This window comes from Oncorhynchus keta, unplaced genomic scaffold (genome assembly GCF_023373465.1).
Source record: "Oncorhynchus keta strain PuntledgeMale-10-30-2019 unplaced genomic scaffold, Oket_V2 Un_contig_8417_pilon_pilon, whole genome shotgun sequence".
Classification (NCBI taxonomy): Eukaryota; Metazoa; Chordata; class Actinopteri; order Salmoniformes; family Salmonidae; genus Oncorhynchus; species Oncorhynchus keta.
The window spans coordinates 1-18,613 of record NW_026290045.1 but is presented as its reverse complement, the minus strand read 5'-3'; the positions used below and the strand labels follow the sequence as shown (position 1 = coordinate 18,613).

General features: G+C 52.2%; 1 protein-coding gene across 1 annotated transcript in view; it reads right to left on the bottom strand.

Moving 5' to 3' along the window:
• The window catches only part of LOC127926827 (amyloid beta precursor protein binding family B member 2-like), a 48,647-nt gene extending 30,040 nt beyond the window's left edge, over window positions 1–18,607 (bottom strand). Inside the window, exon 1 of the mRNA XM_052512449.1 lies at window positions 18,487–18,607. The gene's annotated coding sequence lies outside the window, so the exon portion shown is untranslated. The remainder of the gene's footprint in view (window positions 1–18,486) is intronic.
• Between the last annotated feature and the right edge of the window lie 6 nt (window positions 18,608–18,613).

Here is an 18,613-nt window from a genome sequence, read left to right as displayed (position 1 = left end):
CTCACCCTAGAGCAGATGAGGTGTAGGGTAGCGATGACTTTAGGGTACAGGGAGTAGGGTATAGGGTTCAGGGTGTATAGTATAGGGTACAGGGAGTAGGGTATAGGTGACTCACCCTAGAGCAGATGAGGTGGAGGCTGGTAGCGATGGCTTTAGGGTACAGGGAGTAGGGTATAGGGAGTAGGGTATAGGGTTCAGGGTGTATAGGGTACAGGGTATAGGGTACAGGGAGTAGGGTGTAGGTTACTCACCCGAGAGCAGATGAGGTGGAGGCTGGTAGCGATGGCTTTAGGGTACAGGGAGTAGGGTATAGGGCACAGGCAGTAGGGTGTAGGGTATAGGGTGTAGGGTATAGGGAGTAGGGTGTATGTTACTCACCCTAGAGCAGATGAGGTGGAGGCTGGTAGCGATGGCTTTAGGGTACAGGGAGTAGGGTATAGGGTACAGGGAGTAGGGTATAGGGTACAGGGAGTAGGGTACAGGGAGTAGGGTGTATGTTACTCACCCGAGAGCAGATGAGGTGGAGGCTGGTAGCGATGGCTTTAGGGTATAGGGTACAGGGTATAGGGTACAGGGAGTAGGGTGTAGGTTACTCACCCGAGAGCAGATGAGGTGGAGGCTGGTAGCGATGGCTTTAGGGTGTAGGGTGTATAGTATAGGGTACAGGGTATAGGGTACAGGGAGTAGGGTATAGGGTACAGGGTGTATAGTATAGGGTACAGGGAGTAGGGTGTAGGTTACAGGGAGTAGGGTATAGGTTACTCACCCTAGAGCAGATGAGGTGGAGGCTGGTAGCGATGGCTTTAGGGTGTAGGGTGTATAGTATAGGGTACAGGGAGTAGGGTATAGGGTTCAGGGTGTATAGTATAGGGTACAGGGTATAGGGTACAGGGAGTAGGGTATAGGGTACAGGGTGTATAGTATAGGGTACAGGGAGTAGGGTGTAGGTTACTCACCCTAGAGCAGATGAGGTGGAGGCTGGTAGCGATGGCTTTAGGGTACAGGGAGTAGGGTATAGGGTACAGGGAGTAGGGTGTAGGTTACTCACCCGAGAGCAGATGAGGTGGAGGCTGGTAGCGATGGCTTTAGGGTACAGGGAGTAGGGTGTAGGGTACAGAGTGTATAGGGTACAGGGAGTAGGGTATAGGTTACTCACCCTAGAGCAGATGAGGTGGAGGCTGGTAGCGATGGCTTTAGGGTACAGGGTATAGGGTGTAGGGTACAGGGAGTAGGGTGTAGGGTACAGGGTGTATAGTATAGGGTACAGGGTGTAGGGTGTAGGTTACTCACCCTAGAGCAGATGAGGTGTAGGGTAGCGATGACTTTAGGGTACAGGGAGTAGGGTATAGGGTTCAGGGTGTATAGTATAGGGTACAGGGAGTAGGGTATAGGTTACTCACCCTAGAGCAGATGAGGTGGAGGCTGGTAGCGATGGCTTTAGGGTATAGGGTACAGGGTATAGGGTACAGGGTATAGGGTACAGGGTGTAGGGTATAGGTTACTCACCCTAGAGCAGATGAGGTGGAGGCTGGTAGCGATGGCTTTAGGGTACAGGGAGTAGGGTATAGAGTTCAGGGTGTATAGTATAGGGTACAGGGTATAGGGTACAGGGAGTAGGGTGTAGGGTATAGGGTGTAGGGTATATGTTACTCACCCTAGAGCAGATGAGGTGGAGGCTGGTAGCGATGGCTTTAGGGTACAGGGAGTAGGGTGTAGGGTATAGGGTTCAGGGTGTGTAGGGAGTAGGGTGTAGGGTACAGGGAGTAGGGTGTAGGTTACTCACCCTAGAGCAGATGAGGTGGAGGCTGGTAGCGATGGCTTTAGGGTATAGGGTACAGGGTGTATAGTATAGCGATGGCTTTAGGGTACAGGGAGTAGGGTGTAGGGTATAGGGTTCAGGGTGTGTAGGGAGTAGGGTATAGGGTACAGGGAGTAGGGTGTAGGGTACTCACCCTAGAGCAGATGAGGTGGAGGCTGGTAGCGATGGCTTTAGGGTATAGGGTACAGGGTATAGGGTGTAGGGTATAGGGTACAGAGTGTAGGGTACAGGGTATAGGGTACAGGGAGTAGGGTATAGGTTACTCACCCTAGAGCAGATGAGGTGGAGGCTGGTAGCGATGGCTTTAGGGTACAGGGAGTAGGGTGTAGGGTACAGAGTGTAGGGTACAGGGTGTAGGGTATAGGGTACAGAGTGTATAGTATAGGGTACAGGGAGTAGGGTGTAGGGTACAGAGTGTATAGTATAGGGTACAGGGAGTAGGGTGTAGGTGACTCACCCTAGAGCAGATGAGGTGGAGGCTGGTAGCGATGGCTTTAGGGTACAGGGAGTAGGGTATAGGGTACAGGGAGTAGGGTGTAGGTTACTCACCCTAGAGCAGATGAGGTGGAGGCTGGTAGCGATGGCTTTAGGGTACAGGGAGTAGGGTATAGGGTACAGGGAGTAGGGTGTAGGGTACAGAGTGTATAGTATAGGGTACAGGGAGTAGGGTGTAGGTGACTCACCCTAGAGCAGATGAGGTGGAGGCTGGTAGCGATGGCTTTAGGGTACAGGGAGTAGGGTATAGGGTACAGGGAGTAGGGTGTAGGGTACAGAGTGTATAGTATAGGGTACAGGGAGTAGGGTGTAGGTGACTCACCCTAGAGCAGATGAGGTGGAGGCTGGTAGCGATGGCTTTAGGGTACAGGGAGTAGGGTGTAGGTTACTCACCCTAGAGCAGATGAGGTGTAGGGTAGCGATGGCTTTAGGGTACAGGGAGTAGGGTGTAGGTTACTCACCCTAGAGCAGATGAGGTGGAGGCTGGTAGCGATGGCTTTAGGGTGTAGGGTATAGGGTTCAGGGTGTATAGTATAGGGTACAGGGAGTAGGGTGTAGGTTACTCACCCTAGAGCAGATGAGGTGGAGGCTGGTAGCGATGGCTTTAGGGTACAGGGAGTAGGGTGTAGGTTACTCACCCTAGAGCAGATGAGGTGTAGGGTAGCGATGACTTTAGGGTACAGGGTATAGGGTGTAGGGTACAGGGAGTAGGGTATAGGTTACTCACCCTAGAGCAGATGAGGTGGAGGCTGGTAGCGATGGCTTTAGGGTACAGGGTATAGGGTGTAGGGTACAGGGAGTAGGGTATAGGGTACAGGGAGTAGGGTGTAGGGTACAGGGAGTAGGGTGTAGGTTACTCACCCGAGAGCAGATGAGGTGGAGGCTGGTAGCGATGGCTTTAGGGTACAGGGAGTAGGGTGTAGGGTATAGGGTGTAGGGTACAGGGTATAGGGTACAGGGAAGTAGGGTGTAGGTTACTCACCCTAGAGCAGATGAGGTGGAGGCTGGTAGCGATGGCTTTAGGGTACAGGGAGTAGGGTGTAGGTTACAGGGAGTAGGGTGTAGGGTACAGGGTGTAGGGTACAGGGTGTAGGGTATAGAGTTCAGGGTGTATAGTATAGGGTACAGGGTATAGGGTACAGGGAGTAGGGTGTAGGTTACTCACCCTAGAGCAGATGAGGTGGAGGCTGGTAGCGATGGCTTTAGGGTGTAGGGTACAGGGTATAGGGTGTAGGGTACAGGGAGTAGGGTGTAGGGTATAGGGTTCAGGGTGTGTAGGGAGTAGGGTATAGGGTACAGGGAGTAGGGTGTAGGGTACTCACCCTAGAGCAGATGAGGTGGAGGCTGGTAGCGATGGCTTTAGGGTATAGGGTACAGGGTATAGGGTGTAGGGTATAGGGTACAGAGTGTAGGGTACAGGGTATTTGGTACAGGGAGTAGGGTATAGGTTACTCACCCTAGAGCAGATGAGGTGGAGGCTGGTAGCGATGGCTTTAGGGTACAGGGAGTAGGGTGTAGGGTACAGAGTGTAGGGTACAGGGTGTAGGGTATAGGGTGTGTATAGTATAGGGTACAGGGAGTAGGGTGTAGGGTACAGAGTGTATAGTATAGGGTACAGGAGTAGGGTGTAGGTGACTCACCCTAGAGCAGATGTGGAGGCTGGTATGGCTTTAGGTACAGGAGTAGGGTATAGGGTACAGGAGTAGGGTGTAGGTTACTCACCCTAGAGCAGATGAGGTGGAGGCTGGTAGCGATGGCTTTAGGGTACAGGGGTAGGGTATAGGGTACAGGGAGTAGGGTGTAGGGGTACAGAGTGTATAGTATAGGGTACAGGGAGTAGGGTGTAGGTGACTCACCTAGAGCAGATGAGTGGAGGCTGAGTAGCGATAGCTTTAGGGCACAGAGGTTATAGGGTACAGGGTAAGGTGTAGGGTACAGAGTGTATAGTATAGGGCACAGGGTAGGGTTACTCACCCTAGAGCAGATGAGGTGGAGGCTGGTAGCGATGGCTTTAGGGTACAGGGAGTAGGGTGAGGTTACTCACCTAAGGCAGATGAGTGTAGGGTAGCGATGGCTTTAGGGTACAGGAGTAGGGTGAAGCTGGGTTACTCACCCTAGAGGTGAGGTGGAGGCTGGTAGCGATGGCTTTAGGGTGTAGGGTATAGGGTTCAGGGTGTATAGTATAGGGTACAGGGAGTAGGGTGTAGTTACTCACCCTAGAGCAGATGAGGTGGAGGCTGGTAGCGATGGCTTTAGGGTACAGGAGTAGGGTGTAGGTTACTCACCCTAGAGCAGATGGAGTGTAGGGCAGATGACTTTAGGTACAGGGCATAGGGTGTAGGGTACAGGGAGTAGGGTATAGGTTACTCACCCTAGAGCAGATGAGTGGAGGCTGGTAGCGATGGCTTTAGGGTACAGGGTATAGGGTACAGGGTACAGGGAGTAGGGTGTAGGGTACAGGAGTAGGGTGGGTTACTCACCCTAGAGCAGATGAGTGGAGGCTGGTAGCGATGGCTTTAGGGTACAGGGAGTAGGGTGTAGGTTACAGGGAGTAGGTAGGTACAGGGTGTAGGGTACAGGGTGGGTATAGAGTTCAGGGTGTATAGTATAGAATAGGGCATAGGGTACAGGGAGTAGGGTGTAGGTTACTCACCCTAGAGCAGATGAGTGGAGGCTGGTAGCGATGGCTTTAGGGTGTAGGGTACAGGGTATAGGGTGTAGGGTACAGGGAGTAGGGTGTTACTCACCCTAGAGCAGATGAGGTGTAGGGTAGTATGACTTTAGGGTACAGGGAGTAGGGTGTAGGTTACTCACCCGAGAGCAGATGAGGTGGAGGCTGGTAGCGATGGCTTTAGGGTACAGGGAGTAGGGTGTAGGGTACAGAGTGTAGGGTACAGGGTGTATAGTATAGCGATGGCTTTAGGGTACAGGGAGTAGGGTGTAGGGTACAGGGAGTAGGGTGTAGGTTACTCACCCTAGAGCAGATGAGGTGGAGGCTGGTAGCGATGGCTTTAGGGTACAGGGAGTAGGGTGTAGGTTACAGGGAGTAGGGTGTAGGGTACAGGGTGTAGGGTACAGGGTGTAGGGTATAGGGTTCAGGGTGTATAGTATAGGGTACAGGGTATAGGGTACAGGGAGTAGGGTATAGGTTACTCACCCGAGAGCAGATGAGGTGGAGGCTGGTAGCGATGGCTTTAGGGTACAGGGAGTAGGGTGTAGGTTACTCACCCTAGAGCAGATGAGGTGTAGGGTAGCGATGACTTTAGGGTACAGGGAGTAGGGTATAGGGTTCAGGGTGTATAGTATAGGGTACAGGGAGTAGGGTATAGGTGACTCACCCTAGAGCAGATGAGGTGGAGGCTGGTAGCGATGGCTTTAGGTACAGGGAGTAGGGTATAGGAGTAGGGTATAGGGTTCAGGGTGTATAGGGTACAGGGTATAGGGTACAGGGAGTAGGTGTAGGTTACTCACCCGAGAGAATGAGGTGGAGGCTGGTAGCGATGGCTTTAGGGTACAGGGAGTAGGGTATAGGGCACAGGCAGTAGGGTGTAGGGTATAGGGTGTAGGGTATAGGGAGTAGGGTGTATGTTACTCACCCTAGAGCAGATGAGGTGGAGGCTGGTAGCGATGGCTTTAGGGTACAGGGAGTAGGGTATAGGGTACAGGGAGTAGGGTATAGGGTACAGGGAGTAGGGTACAGGGAGTAGGGTGTATGTTACTCACCCGAGAGCAGATGAGGTGGAGGCTGGTAGCGATGGCTTTAGGGTATAGGGTACAGGGTATAGGGTACAGGGAGTAGGGTGTAGGTTACTCACCCGAGAGCAGATGAGGTGGAGGCTGGTAGCGATGGCTTTAGGGTGTAGGGTGTATAGTATAGGGTACAGGGTATAGGGTACAGGGAGTAGGGTATAGGGTACAGGGTGTATAGTATAGGGTACAGGGAGTAGGGTGTAGGTTACAGGGAGTAGGGTATAGGTTACTCACCCTAGAGCAGATGAGGTGGAGGCTGGTAGCGATGGCTTTAGGGTGTAGGGTGTATAGTATAGGGTACAGGGAGTAGGGTATAGGGTTCAGGGTGTATAGTATAGGGTACAGGGTATAGGGTACAGGGAGTAGGGTATAGGGTACAGGGTGTATAGTATAGGGTACAGGGAGTAGGGTGTAGGTTACTCACCCTAGAGCAGATGAGTGGAGGCTGGTAGCGATGGCTTTAGGGTACAGGGAGTAGGGTATAGGGTACAGGGAGTAGGGTGTAGGTTACTCACCCGAGCAGATGAGGTGGAGGCTGGTAGCGATGGCTTTAGGGTACAGGGAGTAGGGTGTAGGGTACAGAGTGTATAGGGTACAGGGAGTAGGGTATAGGTTACTCACCCTAGAGCAGATGAGGTGGAGGCTGGTAGCGATGGCTTTAGGGTACAGGGTATAGGGTGTAGGGTACAGGGAGTAGGGTGTAGGGTACAGGGTGTATAGTATAGGGTACAGGGTGTAGGGTGTAGGTTACTCACCCTAGAGCAGATGAGGTGTAGGGTAGCGATGACTTTAGGGTACAGGGAGTAGGGTATAGGGTTCAGGGTGTATAGTATAGGGTACAGGGAGTAGGGTATAGGTTACTCACCCTAGAGCAGATGAGGTGGAGGCTGGTAGCGATGGCTTTAGGGTATAGGGTACAGGGTATAGGGTACAGGGTATAGGGTACAGGGTGTAGGGTATAGGTTACTCACCCTAGAGCAGATGAGGTGGAGGCTGGTAACGATGGCTTTAGGGTACAGGGAGTAGGGTATAGAGTTCAGGGTGTATAGTATAGGGTACAGGGTATAGGTACAGGGTAGGGTGTAGGGTATAGGGTGTAGGGTATATGTTTACTCACCCTAGAGCAGATGAGGTGGAGGCTGGTAGCGATGGCTTTAGGGTACAGGAGTAGGGTGTAGGGTATAGGGTTCAGGGTGTGTAGGGAGTAGGGTGTAGGGTACAGGAGTAGGGTGTAGGTTACTCACCCTAGAGCAGATGAGGTGGAGGCTGGTAGCGATGGCTTTAGGGTATAGGGTACAGGTGTATAGTATAGCGATGGCTTTAGGGTACAGGGAAGTAGGGTGTAGGGTATAGGGTTCAGGGTGTAGGGAGTAGGGTATAGGGTACAGGGAGTAGGGTGTAGGGTACTCACCCTAGAGCAGATGAGGTGGAGGCTGGTAGCGATGGCTTTAGGGTATAGGGTACAGGGTATAGGGTGTAGGGTATAGGGTACAGAGTGTAGGGTACAGGGTATAGGGTACAGGGAGTAGGGTATAGGTTACTCACCCTAGAGCAGATGAGGTGGAGGCTGGTAGCGATGGCTTTAGGGTGTAGGGTACAGGGTGTATAGTATAGCGATGGCTTTAGGGTACAGGGAGTAGGGTGTAGGGTATAGGGTTCAGGGTGTGTAGGGAGTAGGGTATAGGGTACAGGGAGTAGGGTGTAGGGTACAGAGTGTAGGGTACAGGGTATAGGGTACAGGGAGTAGGGTATAGGTTACTCACCCTAGAGCAGATGAGGTGGAGGCTGGTAGCGATGGCTTTAGGGTGTAGGGTACAGGGTGTATAGTATAGCGATGGCTTTAGGGTACAGGGAGTAGGGTGTAGGGTATAGGGTTCAGGGTGTGTAGGGAGTAGGGTATAGGGTACAGGGAGTAGGGTGTAGGTTACTCACCCTAGAGCAGATGAGGTGGAGGCTGGTAGCGATGGCTTTAGGGTACAGGGAGTAGGGTACAGGGAGTAGGGTATAGGGTTCAGGGTGTATAGGGTACAGGGTATAGGGTACAGGGAGTAGGGTATAGGGTACAGAGTGTAGGGTACAGGGTGTAGGGTATAGGGTACAGGGTGTAGGGTATAGGGTACAGAGTGTAGGGTACAGGGTGTAGGGTATAGGGTTCAGGGTGTATAGTATAGGGTACAGGGTATAGGGTACAGGGTGTATAGTATAGGGTAAAGGGTATAGGGTACAGGGTGTATAGTATAGGGTACAGGGTATAGGGTACAGGGAGTAGGGTATAGGTTACTCACCCTAGAGCAGATGAGGTGGAGGCTGGTAGCGATGGCTTTAGGGTACAGGGAGTAGGGTACAGGGAGTAGGGTATAGGGTTCAGGGTGTATAGGGTTACAGGGTATAGGGTACAGGGAGTAGGGGCAGGTTACTCACCCTAGAGCAGATGAGTGGAGGCTGGTAGCGATGGCTTTAGGGTACAGGTGTAGGGTACAGGGAGTAGGGTATAGGGTTCAGGTGTATAGGGTACAGGGTATAGGGTACAGGAGTAGGGTGTAGGTTACTCACCCTAGAGCAGATGAGGTGGAGGCTGGTAGCGATGGCTTTAGGGTACAGAAGTGGGTGTAGGGTATAGGGTTCAGGGTGTGTAGGGAGTAGGGTGTAGGGTACAGGGAGTAGGGTGTAGGTTACTCACCCTAGAGCAGATGAGGTGGAGGCTGGTAGCGATGGCTTTAGGGTATAGGTACAGGGTGTATAGTATAGCGATGGCTTTAGGGTACAGGGAGTAGGGTGTAGGGTATAGGGTTCAGGGTGTGTAGGGAGTAGGGTATAGGGTACAGGGAGTAGGTGTAGGGCACTCACCCTAGAGCAAATGAGGGAGGCTGGTAGCGATAGCTTTAGGCATAGGGTACAGGTATAGTGTAGGTATAGGGTACAGAGTGTAGGGTACAGGGTATAGGGTACAGGAAGTAGAGTATAGGTTACTCACCCTAGAGCAGATGAGGTGAGAGCTGGTAGCGATGGCTTTAGGGTGTAGGGTACAGGGTGTATAGTATAGCGATGGCTTTAGGGTACAGGGAGTAGGGTGTAGGGTATAGGGTTCAGGGTGTGTAGGGAGTAGGGTATAGGGTACAGGGAGTAGGGTGTAGGGTACAGAGTGTAGGGTACAGGGTATAGGGTACAGGGAGTAGGGTATAGGTTACTCACCCTAGAGCAGATGAGGTGGAGGCTGGTAGCGATGGCTTTAGGGTGTAGGGTACAGGGTGTATAGTATAGCGATGGCTTTAGGGTACAGGGAGTAGGGTGTAGGGTATAGGGTTCAGGGTGTGTAGGGAGTAGGGTATAGGGTACAGGGAGTAGGGTGTAGGTTACTCACCCTAGAGCAGATGAGGTGGAGGCTGGTAGCGATGGCTTTAGGGTACAGGGAGTAGGGTACAGGGAGTAGGGTATAGGGTTCAGGGTGTATAGGGTACAGGGTATAGGGTACAGGGAGTAGGTATAGGGTACAAGTGTAGGGTACAGGGTGTAGGGTATAGGGTACAGGGTGTAGGGTATAGGGTACAGAGTGTAGGGTACAGGGTGTAGGGTATAGGGTTCAGGGTGTATAGTATAGGGTACAGGGTATAGGGTACAGGGTGTATAGTATAGGGTAAAGGGTATAGGGTACAGGGTGTATAGTATAGGGTACAGGGTATAGGGTACAGGGAGTAGGGTATAGGTTACTCACCCTAGAGCAGATGAGGTGGAGGCTGGTAGCGATGGCTTTAGGGTACAGGGAGTAGGGTACAGGGAGTAGGGTATAGGGTTCAGGGTGTATAGGGTACAGGGTATAGGGTACAGGGAGTAGGGTATAGGTTACTCACCCTAGAGCAGATGAGGTGGAGGCTGGTAGCGATGGCTTTAGGGTACAGGGTGTAGGGTACAGGGAGTAGGGCATAGGGTTCAGGGTGTAGGGTACAGGGGTATAGGGTACAGGGAGTAGGGTGTGGTTACTCACCCTAGAGCAGATGAGGTGGAGGCTGGTAGCGATGGCTTTAGGTGTAGGGTGTATAGTATAGGGTACAGGAGTAGGGTATAGGGTTCAGGGTGTATAGTATAGGGTACAGGGTATAGGGTACAGGGAAGTAGGGTATAGGGTACAGGGTGTATAGTATAGGGTACAGGGAGTAGGGTGTAGGTTACTCACCCTAGAGCAGATGAGGTGGAGAGCTGGTAGCGATGGCTTTAGGGTACAGGAGTAGGGTATAGGTACAGGGAAGTAGGGTGTGGGTTACTCACCCGAGAGCAGATGAGGTGGAGGCTGGTAGCGATGGCTTTAGGGTACAGGGAGTAGGGTGTAGGGTACAGAGTGTATAGGGCACAGGAGTAGGGTATAGTTACTCACCCTAGAGCAGATGAGGTGGAGGCTGGTAGCGATGGCTTTAGGGTACAGGGTATAGGTGTAGGGTACAGGGAGTAGGGTGTAGGGTACAGGGTGTATAGTATAGGGTACAGGTGTAGGGTGTAGGTTACTCACCTAGAGCAGATGAGGTGTAGGGTAGCGATGACTTTTTAGGGTACAGGAGTAGGGTATAGGGTTCAGGGTGTATAGTATAGGGTACAGGGAGTAGGGTATAGGTTACTCACCTAGAGCAGATGAGGTGGAGGCTGGCGCGATAGCTTTAGGAAGTATAGGCACAGGGTATAGGGTACAGGGTATAGGGTACAGGAGTGTAGGGTATAGGTTACTCACCCTAGAGCAGATGAGAATGGAGGCTGTAGCGATGGCTTTAGGGTACAGGGGTAGAATATAGAGTTCAGGGTGTATAGTATAGGGTACAGGGTATAGGGTACAGGGAGTAGGGTGTAGGGTATAGGGTGTAGGGTATATGTTACTCACCCTAGAGCAGATGAGGTGGAGGCTGGTAGCGATGGCTTTAGGGTACAGGGAGTAGGGTGAGGGTATAGGTTCCAGGTGTGTGTAGGAGTAGGGTGTAGGGTACAGGGAGTAGGGTGTAGGTTACTCACCCTAGAGCAGATGAGGTGGAGGCTGGTAGCGATGGCTTTAGGGTATAGGGTACAGGGGTATAGTATAGGATGACTTTACCCAGGGAGTAAGGTGTAGTATAGGGTTCAGGGTGTGTAGGGAGTGGGTATAGGGTACAGGGAGTAGGGTGTAGGTGACTCACCCTAGAGCAGATGAGGTGGAGGCTGGTAGCGATGGCTTTAGGGTATAGGGTACAGGGTATAGGGTGTAGGGTATAGGGTACAGAGTGTGGGTACAGGTATAGGGTACAGGGAAGTAGGGTATAGGTTACTCACCCTAGAGCAGATGAGGTGGAGGCTGGTAGCGATGGCTTTAGGGTACAGGGAGTAGGGTGTAGGGTACAAGTGTAGGGTACAGGGTGTAGGGTATAGGGTACAGAGTGTATAGTATAGGGTACAGGGAGTAGGGTGTAGGGTACAGAGTGTATAGTATAGTACAGGAGTAGGGTGTAGGTGACTCACCCTAGAGCAGATGAGGTGGAGGCTGGTAGCGATGGCTTTAGGGTACAGGGAGTAGGGTATAGGGTACAGGAGTAGGGTGGTAGGTTACTCACCCCTAGAGCGAATGAGGTGGAGGCTGGTAGCGATGGCTTTAGGGTACAGGGAGTAGGGTATAGGGTACAGGAGTAGGGGTGTAGGGTACAGAGTGTATAGTATAGGGTACAGGGAGTAGGGTGTAGGTGACTCACCCTAGAGCAGATGAGGTGGAGGCTGGTAGCGATGGCTTTAGGGTACAGGGAGTAGGGTATAGGGTACAGGGAGTAGGGTGTAGGGTACAGAGTGTATAGTATAGGGTACAGGGAGTAGGGTGTAGGTGACTCACCCTAGAGCAGATGAGGTGGAGGCTGGTAGCGATGGCTTTAGGGTACAGGGAGTAGGGTATAGGGTACAGGGAGTAGGGTGTAGGTTACTCACCCTAGAGCAGATGAGGTGTAGGGTAGCGATGGCTTTAGGGTACAGGGAGTAGGGTGTAGGTTACTCACCCTAGAGCAGATGAGGTGGAGGCTGGTAGCGATGGCTTTAGGGTGTAGGGTATAGGGTTCAGGGTGTATAGTATAGGGTACAGGGAGTAGGGTGTAGGTTACTCACCCTAGAGCAGATGAGGTGGAGGCTGGTAGCGATGGCTTTAGGGTACAGGGAGTAGGGTGTAGGTTACTCACCCTAGAGCAGATGAGGTGTAGGGTAGCGATGACTTTAGGGTACAGGGTATAGGGTAGGGCGCAGGAGTAGGGTATAGGTTACTCACCCTAGAGCAGATGAGGTGGAGGCTGGTAGCGATGCTTTAGGGTACAGGGTATAGGGTGTAGGGTACAGGGAGTAGGGTATAGGGTACAGGGAGTAGGGTGTAGGGTACAGGGAGTAGGGTGTAGGTTACTCACCCGAGCAGATGAGGTGGAGGCTGGTAGTATTTAGGGTACAGGGATAGGGTGTAGGGTATAGGGTGTAGGGTACAGGGTATAGGGTACAGGGAGTAGGGTGTAGGTTACTCACCCTAGAGCAGATGAGGTGGAGGCTGGTAGCGATGGCTTTAGGGTACAGGGAGTAGGGTGTAGGTTACAGGGAGTAGGGTGTAGGGTACAGGGTGTAGGGTACAGGGTGTAGGGTATAGAGTTCAGGGTGTATAGTATAGGGTACAGGGTATAGGGTACAGGGAGTAGGGTGTAGGTTACTCACCCTAGAGCAGATGAGGTGGAGGCTGGTAGCGATGGCTTTAGGGTGTAGGGTACAGGGTATAGGGTGTAGGGTACAGGGAGTAGGGTGTAGGTTACTCACCCTAGAGCAGATGAGGTGTAGGGTAGCGATGACTTTAGGGTACAGGGAGTAGGGTGTAGGTTACTCACCCGAGAGCAGATGAGGTGGAGGCTGGTAGCGATGGCTTTAGGGTACAGGGAGTAGGGTGTAGGGTACAGAGTGTAGGGTACAGGGTGTATAGTATAGCGATGGCTTTAGGGTACAGGGAGTAGGGTGTAGGGTACAGGGAGTAGGGTGTAGGTTACTCACCCTAGAGCAGATGAGGTGGAAGCTGGTAGCGATGGCTTTAGGGTACAGGGAGTAGGGTGTAGGTTACTCACCCGAGAGCAGATGAGGTGGAGGCTGGTAGCGATGGCTTTAGGGTACAGGGAGTAGGGTGTAGGTTACTCACCCTAGAGCAGATGAGGTGTAGGGTAGCGATGACTTTAGGGTACAGGGAGTAGGGTATAGGGTTCAGGGTGTATAGTATAGGGTACAGGGAGTAGGGTATAGGTGACTCACCCTAGAGCAGATGAGGTTCAGGGTGTATGGCTTTAGGGTACAGGGAGTAGGGTATAGGGAGTAGGCTTTAGGGTTCAGGGTGTATAGGGTACAGGGTATAGGGTACAGGGAGTAGGGTGTAGGTTACTCACCCGAGCAGATGAGGTGGAGGCTGGTAGCGGATGGCTTTAGGGTACAGGAGTAGGGTATAGGGCACAGGCAGTAGGGTGTAGGGTATAGGGTGTAGGGTATAGGAGTAGGGTGTATGTTACTCACCCTAGAGGGAGAGGTGGAGGCTGGTACAGCGATGGCTTTAGGGTACAGGGAGTAGGGTATAGGGTACAGGGAGTAGGGTATAGGGTACAGGGGTAGGGTGGGAGTAGGTGTATGTTACTCACCCGAGAGCAGATGAGGTGGAGGCTGTGCGATGGCTTTAGGGTATAGGGTACAGGGTATAGGGTACAGGGAGTAGGGTGTAGGTTACTCACCCGAGAGCAGATGAGGTGGAGGCTGGTAGCGATGGCTTTAGGGTGTAGGGTGTATAGTATAGGAGTACAGGGTATAGGGTACAGGGAGTAGGGTATAGGGTGCAGGTGTATAGTATAGGGTACAGGGAGTAGGGTGTAGGTTACAGGAGTAGGGTAGGGTTACTCACCCTAGAGCAGAGAGGTGGAGGCTGGTAGCGGCTTTAGGGTGTAGGGTGTATAGTATAGGGTACAGGGAGTAGGGTATAGGGTTCAGGGTGTATAGTATAGGGTACAGGGATAGGGTACAGGGAAGTAGGGTATAGGGTACAGGGTGTATAGTATAGGGTACAGGGAGTAGGGTGTAGGTTACTCACCCTAGAGCAGATGAGGTGGAGGCTGGTAGCGATGGCTTTAGGGTACAGGAGTAGGGTATAGGGTACAGGGAGTAGGGTAGGGTCACCCGAGGGCAGATAGGGTGGAGGCTGGTAGCGATGGCTTTAGGGTACAGGAGTAGGGTGTAGGGTACAGAGTGTATAGGGTACAGGGAGTAGGGTATAGGTTACTCACCCTAGAGCAGATGAGGTGGAGGCTGGTAGCGATGGCTTTAGGGTACAGGGTATAGGGTGTAGGGTACAGGGAGTAGGGTGTAGGGTACAGGGTGTATAGTATAGGGTACAGGGTGTAGGGTGTAGGTTACTCACCCTAGAGCAGATGAGGTGTAGGGTAGCGATGACTTTAGGGTACAGGGAGTAGGGTATAGGGTTCAGGGTGTATAGTATAGGGTACAGGGAGTAGGGTATAGGTTACTCACCCTAGAGCAGATGAGGTGGAGGCTGGTAGCGATGGCTTTAGGGTATAGGGTACAGGGTATAGGGTACAGGGTATAGGGTACAGGGTGTAGGGTATAGGTTACTCACCCTAGAGCAGATGAGGTGGAGGCTGGTAGCGATGGCTTTAGGGTACAGGAGTAGGGTATAGAGTTCAGGGTGTATAGTATAGGGTACAGGGTATAGGGTACAGGGAGTAGGGTGTAGGGTATAGGGTGTAGGGTATATGTTACTCACCCTAGAGCAGATGAGGTGGAGGCTGGTAGCGATGGCTTTAGGGTACAGGGAAGTAGGGTGTAGGGTATAGGGTTCAGGTGTGTAGGGAGTAGGGTGTAGGGTACAGGGAGTAGGGTGTAGGTTACTCACCTAGAGCAGATGAGTGGAGGCTGGTAGCGATAGCTTTAGGGTATAGGGTACAGGGTGTATAGTATAACGATGGCTTTAGGGTACAGGGAAGTAGGGTGTAGGGTATAGGGTTCAGGGTGTGTGTAGGGAGTAGGGTATAGGGTACAGGGAGTAGGGTGTAGGGTACTCACCCTAGAGCAGATGAGGTGGAGGCTGGTAGCGATGGCTTTAGGGTATAGGGTACAGGGTATAGGGTGTAGGGTATAGGGTACAGAGTGAGGGTACAGGGTATAGGGTACAGGGCAGTAGGGTATAGGTTACTCACCCTAGAGCAGATGAGGTGGAGGCTGGTAGCGATGGCTTTAGGGTGTAGGGGTACAGGGTGTATAGTATAGCGATGGCTTTAGGGTACAGGAGTAGGGTGTAGGGTATAGGGTTCAGGGTGTGTAGGGCAGTAGGGGCAGGGTACAGGGAGTAGGGTGTAGGGTACAGAGTGTAGGGTACAGGGTATAGGGTACAGGGAGTAGGGCATAGAGTTACTCACCCTAGAGCAGATGAGGTGGAGGGCTGGTAGCGATGGCTTTAGGGTGTAGGGTACAGGGTGTATAGTATAGCACATGGCTTTAGGGTACAGGGAGTAGGGTGTAGGGTATAGGGTTCAGGGTGTGTAGGGGAGTAGGGTATAGGGTACAGGGAGTAGGGTGTAGGTTACTCACCCTAGAGCAGATGAGGTGGAGGCTGGTAGCGATGGCTTTAGGGTACAGGGAGTAGGCTACAGGGAGTAGGGTATAGGGTTCAGGGTGTATAGGGTACAGGGTATAGGGTACAGGGAGTAGGGTATAGGGTACAGAGTGTAGGGTACAGGGTGTAGGGTATAGGGTACAGGGTGTAGGGTATAGGGTACAGAGTGTAGGGTACAGGGTGTAGGGTATAGGGTTCAGGGTGTATAGTATAGGGTACAGGGTATAGGGTACAGGGTGTATAGTATAGGGTAAAGGGTATAGGGTACAGGGTGTATAGTATAGGGTACAGGGTATAGGGTACAGGGAGTAGGGTATAGGTTACTCACCCTAGAGCAGATGAGGTGGAGGCTGGTAGCATGGCTTTAGGGTACAGGGAGTAGCAGTACAGGGCGAGTAGGGTATAGGGTTCAGGGTGTATAGGGTACAGGCGTATAGGGTACAGGGAGTAGGGTATAGGTTACTCACCCTAGAGCAGATGAGGTGGAGGCTGGTAGCGATGGCTTTAGGGTACAGGGTGTAGGGTACAGGGAGTAGGGTATAGGGTTCAGGGTGTATAGGTACAGGGTATAGGGTATAGGGTACAGGGAGTAGGGTGTAGGTTACTCACCCTAGAGCAGATGAGGTGGAGGCTGGTAGCGATGGCTTTAGGGTACAGGGAGTAGGGTGTAGGGTATAGGGTTCAGGGTGTGTAGGGAGTAGGGTGTAGGGTACAGGGAGTAGGGTGTAGGTTACTCACCCTAGAGCAGATGAGGTGGAGGCTGGTAGCGATGGCTTTAGGGTATAGGGTACAGGGTGTATAGTATAGCGATGGCTTTAGGGTACAGGGAGTAGGTGTAGGGTATAGGTTCAGGGTGTGTAGGGAGTAGGGCATAGGGTACAGGAGTAGGGTGTAGGGCACTCACCCTAGAGCAGATGAGGTGGAGGCTGGTAGCGATGGCTTTAGGGTATAGGTACAGGGTATAGGGTGTAGGGTATAGGGCACAGAGTGTAGGGCACAGGGTATAGGGTACAGGGAGTAGGGTATAGGTTACTCACCCTAGAGCAGATGAGAGTGGAGCTGGTAACGATGGCTTTAGGGTGTAGGGTACAGGGTGTATAGTATAGCGATGGCTTTAGGGGTACAGGGAGTAGGGTGTAGGGCATAGGGTTCAGGGTGTGTAGGGAAGTAGGGTATAGGGTACAGGGGAGTAGGGTGTAGGGTACAGAGTGTAGGGTACAGGGTATAGGGTACAGGAGTAGGGTATAGGTTACTCACCCTAGAGCAGATGAGGTGGAGGCTGGTAGCGATGGCTTTTTTAGGGTGTAGGGTACAGGCGTATAGTATAGCGATGGCTTTAGGGTACAGGGAGTAGGGTGTAGGGTATAGGGTTCAGGGTGTGTAGGGAGTAGGGTATAGGGTACAGGGAGTAGGGTGTAGGTTACTCACCCTAGAGCAGATGAGGTGGAGGCTGGTAGCGATGGCTTTAGGGTACAGGGAGTAGGGTACAGGGAGTAGGGTATAGGGTTCAGGGTGTATAGGGTACAGGGTATAGGGTACAGGGAGTAGGGTATAGGGTACAGAGTGTAGGGTACAGGGTGTAGGGTATAGGGTACAGGGTGTAGGGTATAGGGTACAGAGTGTAGGGTACAGGGTGTAGGGTATAGGAGTTCAGGGTGTATAGTATAGGTACAGGGTATAGGGTACAGGGTGTATAGTATAGGGTAAAGGGTATAGGGTACAGGGTGTATAGTATAGGGTACAGGGTATAGGGTACAGGGAGTAGGGTATAGGTTACTCACCCTAGAGCAGATGAGGTGGAGGCTGGTAGCGATGGCTTTAGGGTACAGGGAGTAGGGTACAGGGAGTAGGGTATAGGGTTCAGGGTGTATAGGGTACAGGGTATAGGGTACAGGGAGTAGGGTATAGGTTACTCACCCTAGAGCAGATGAGGTGGAGGCTGGTAGCGATGGCTTTAGGGTACAGGGTGTAGGGTACAGGGAGTAGGGTATAGGGTTCAGGGTGTATAGGGTACAGGGTATAGGGTACAGGGAGTAGGGTGTAGGTTACTCACCCTAGAGCAGATGAGGTGGAGGCTGGTAGCGATGGCTTTAGGGTACAGGGAGTAGGGTACAGGGAGTAGGGTATAGGGTTCAGGGTGTATAGGGTACAGGGTATAGGGTACAGGGAGTAGGGTATAGGGTACAGAGTGTAGGGTACAGGGTGTAGGGTATAGGGTACAGGGTGTAGGGTATAGGGTACAGAGTGTAGGGTACAGGGTGTAGGGTATAGGGTTCAGGGTGTATAGTATAGGGTCCAGGGTATAGGCATAGCAGGGTGTATAGTATAGGGTAAAGGGTATAGGGTACAGGGTGTATAGTATAGGGTACAGGGTATAGGGTACAGGGAGTAGGGTATAGGTTACTCACCCTAGAGCAGATGAGGTGGAGGCTGGTAGCGATGGCTTTAGGGTACAGGGAGTAGGGTACAGGGAGTAGGGTATAGGGTTCAGGGTGTATAGGGTACAGGGTATAGGGTACAGGGAGTAGGGTATAGGTTACTCACCCTAGAGCAGATGAGGTGGAGGCTGGTAGCGATGGCTTTAGGGTACAGGGTGTAGGGTACAGGGAGTAGGGTATAGGGTTCAGGGTGTATAGGGTACAGGGTATAGGGTACAGGGAGTAGGGTATAGGGTACAGGGAGTAGGGTGTATAGTATAGGGTACAGGGAGTAGGGTGTAGGTTACTCACCCTAGAGCAGATGAGGTGGAGGCTGGCAGCGATGGCTTTAGGGTACAGGGAGTAGGGTATAGGTTACTCACCCGAGAGCAGATGAGGTGGAGGCTGGTAGCGATGGCTTTAGCTGGAGTGTCACAACGGAACACATGACACTTCAGAATCCTGGTGTCCTTATCCCTCGCTACGTACGCAAAGTCCCTGGGGAGGAGA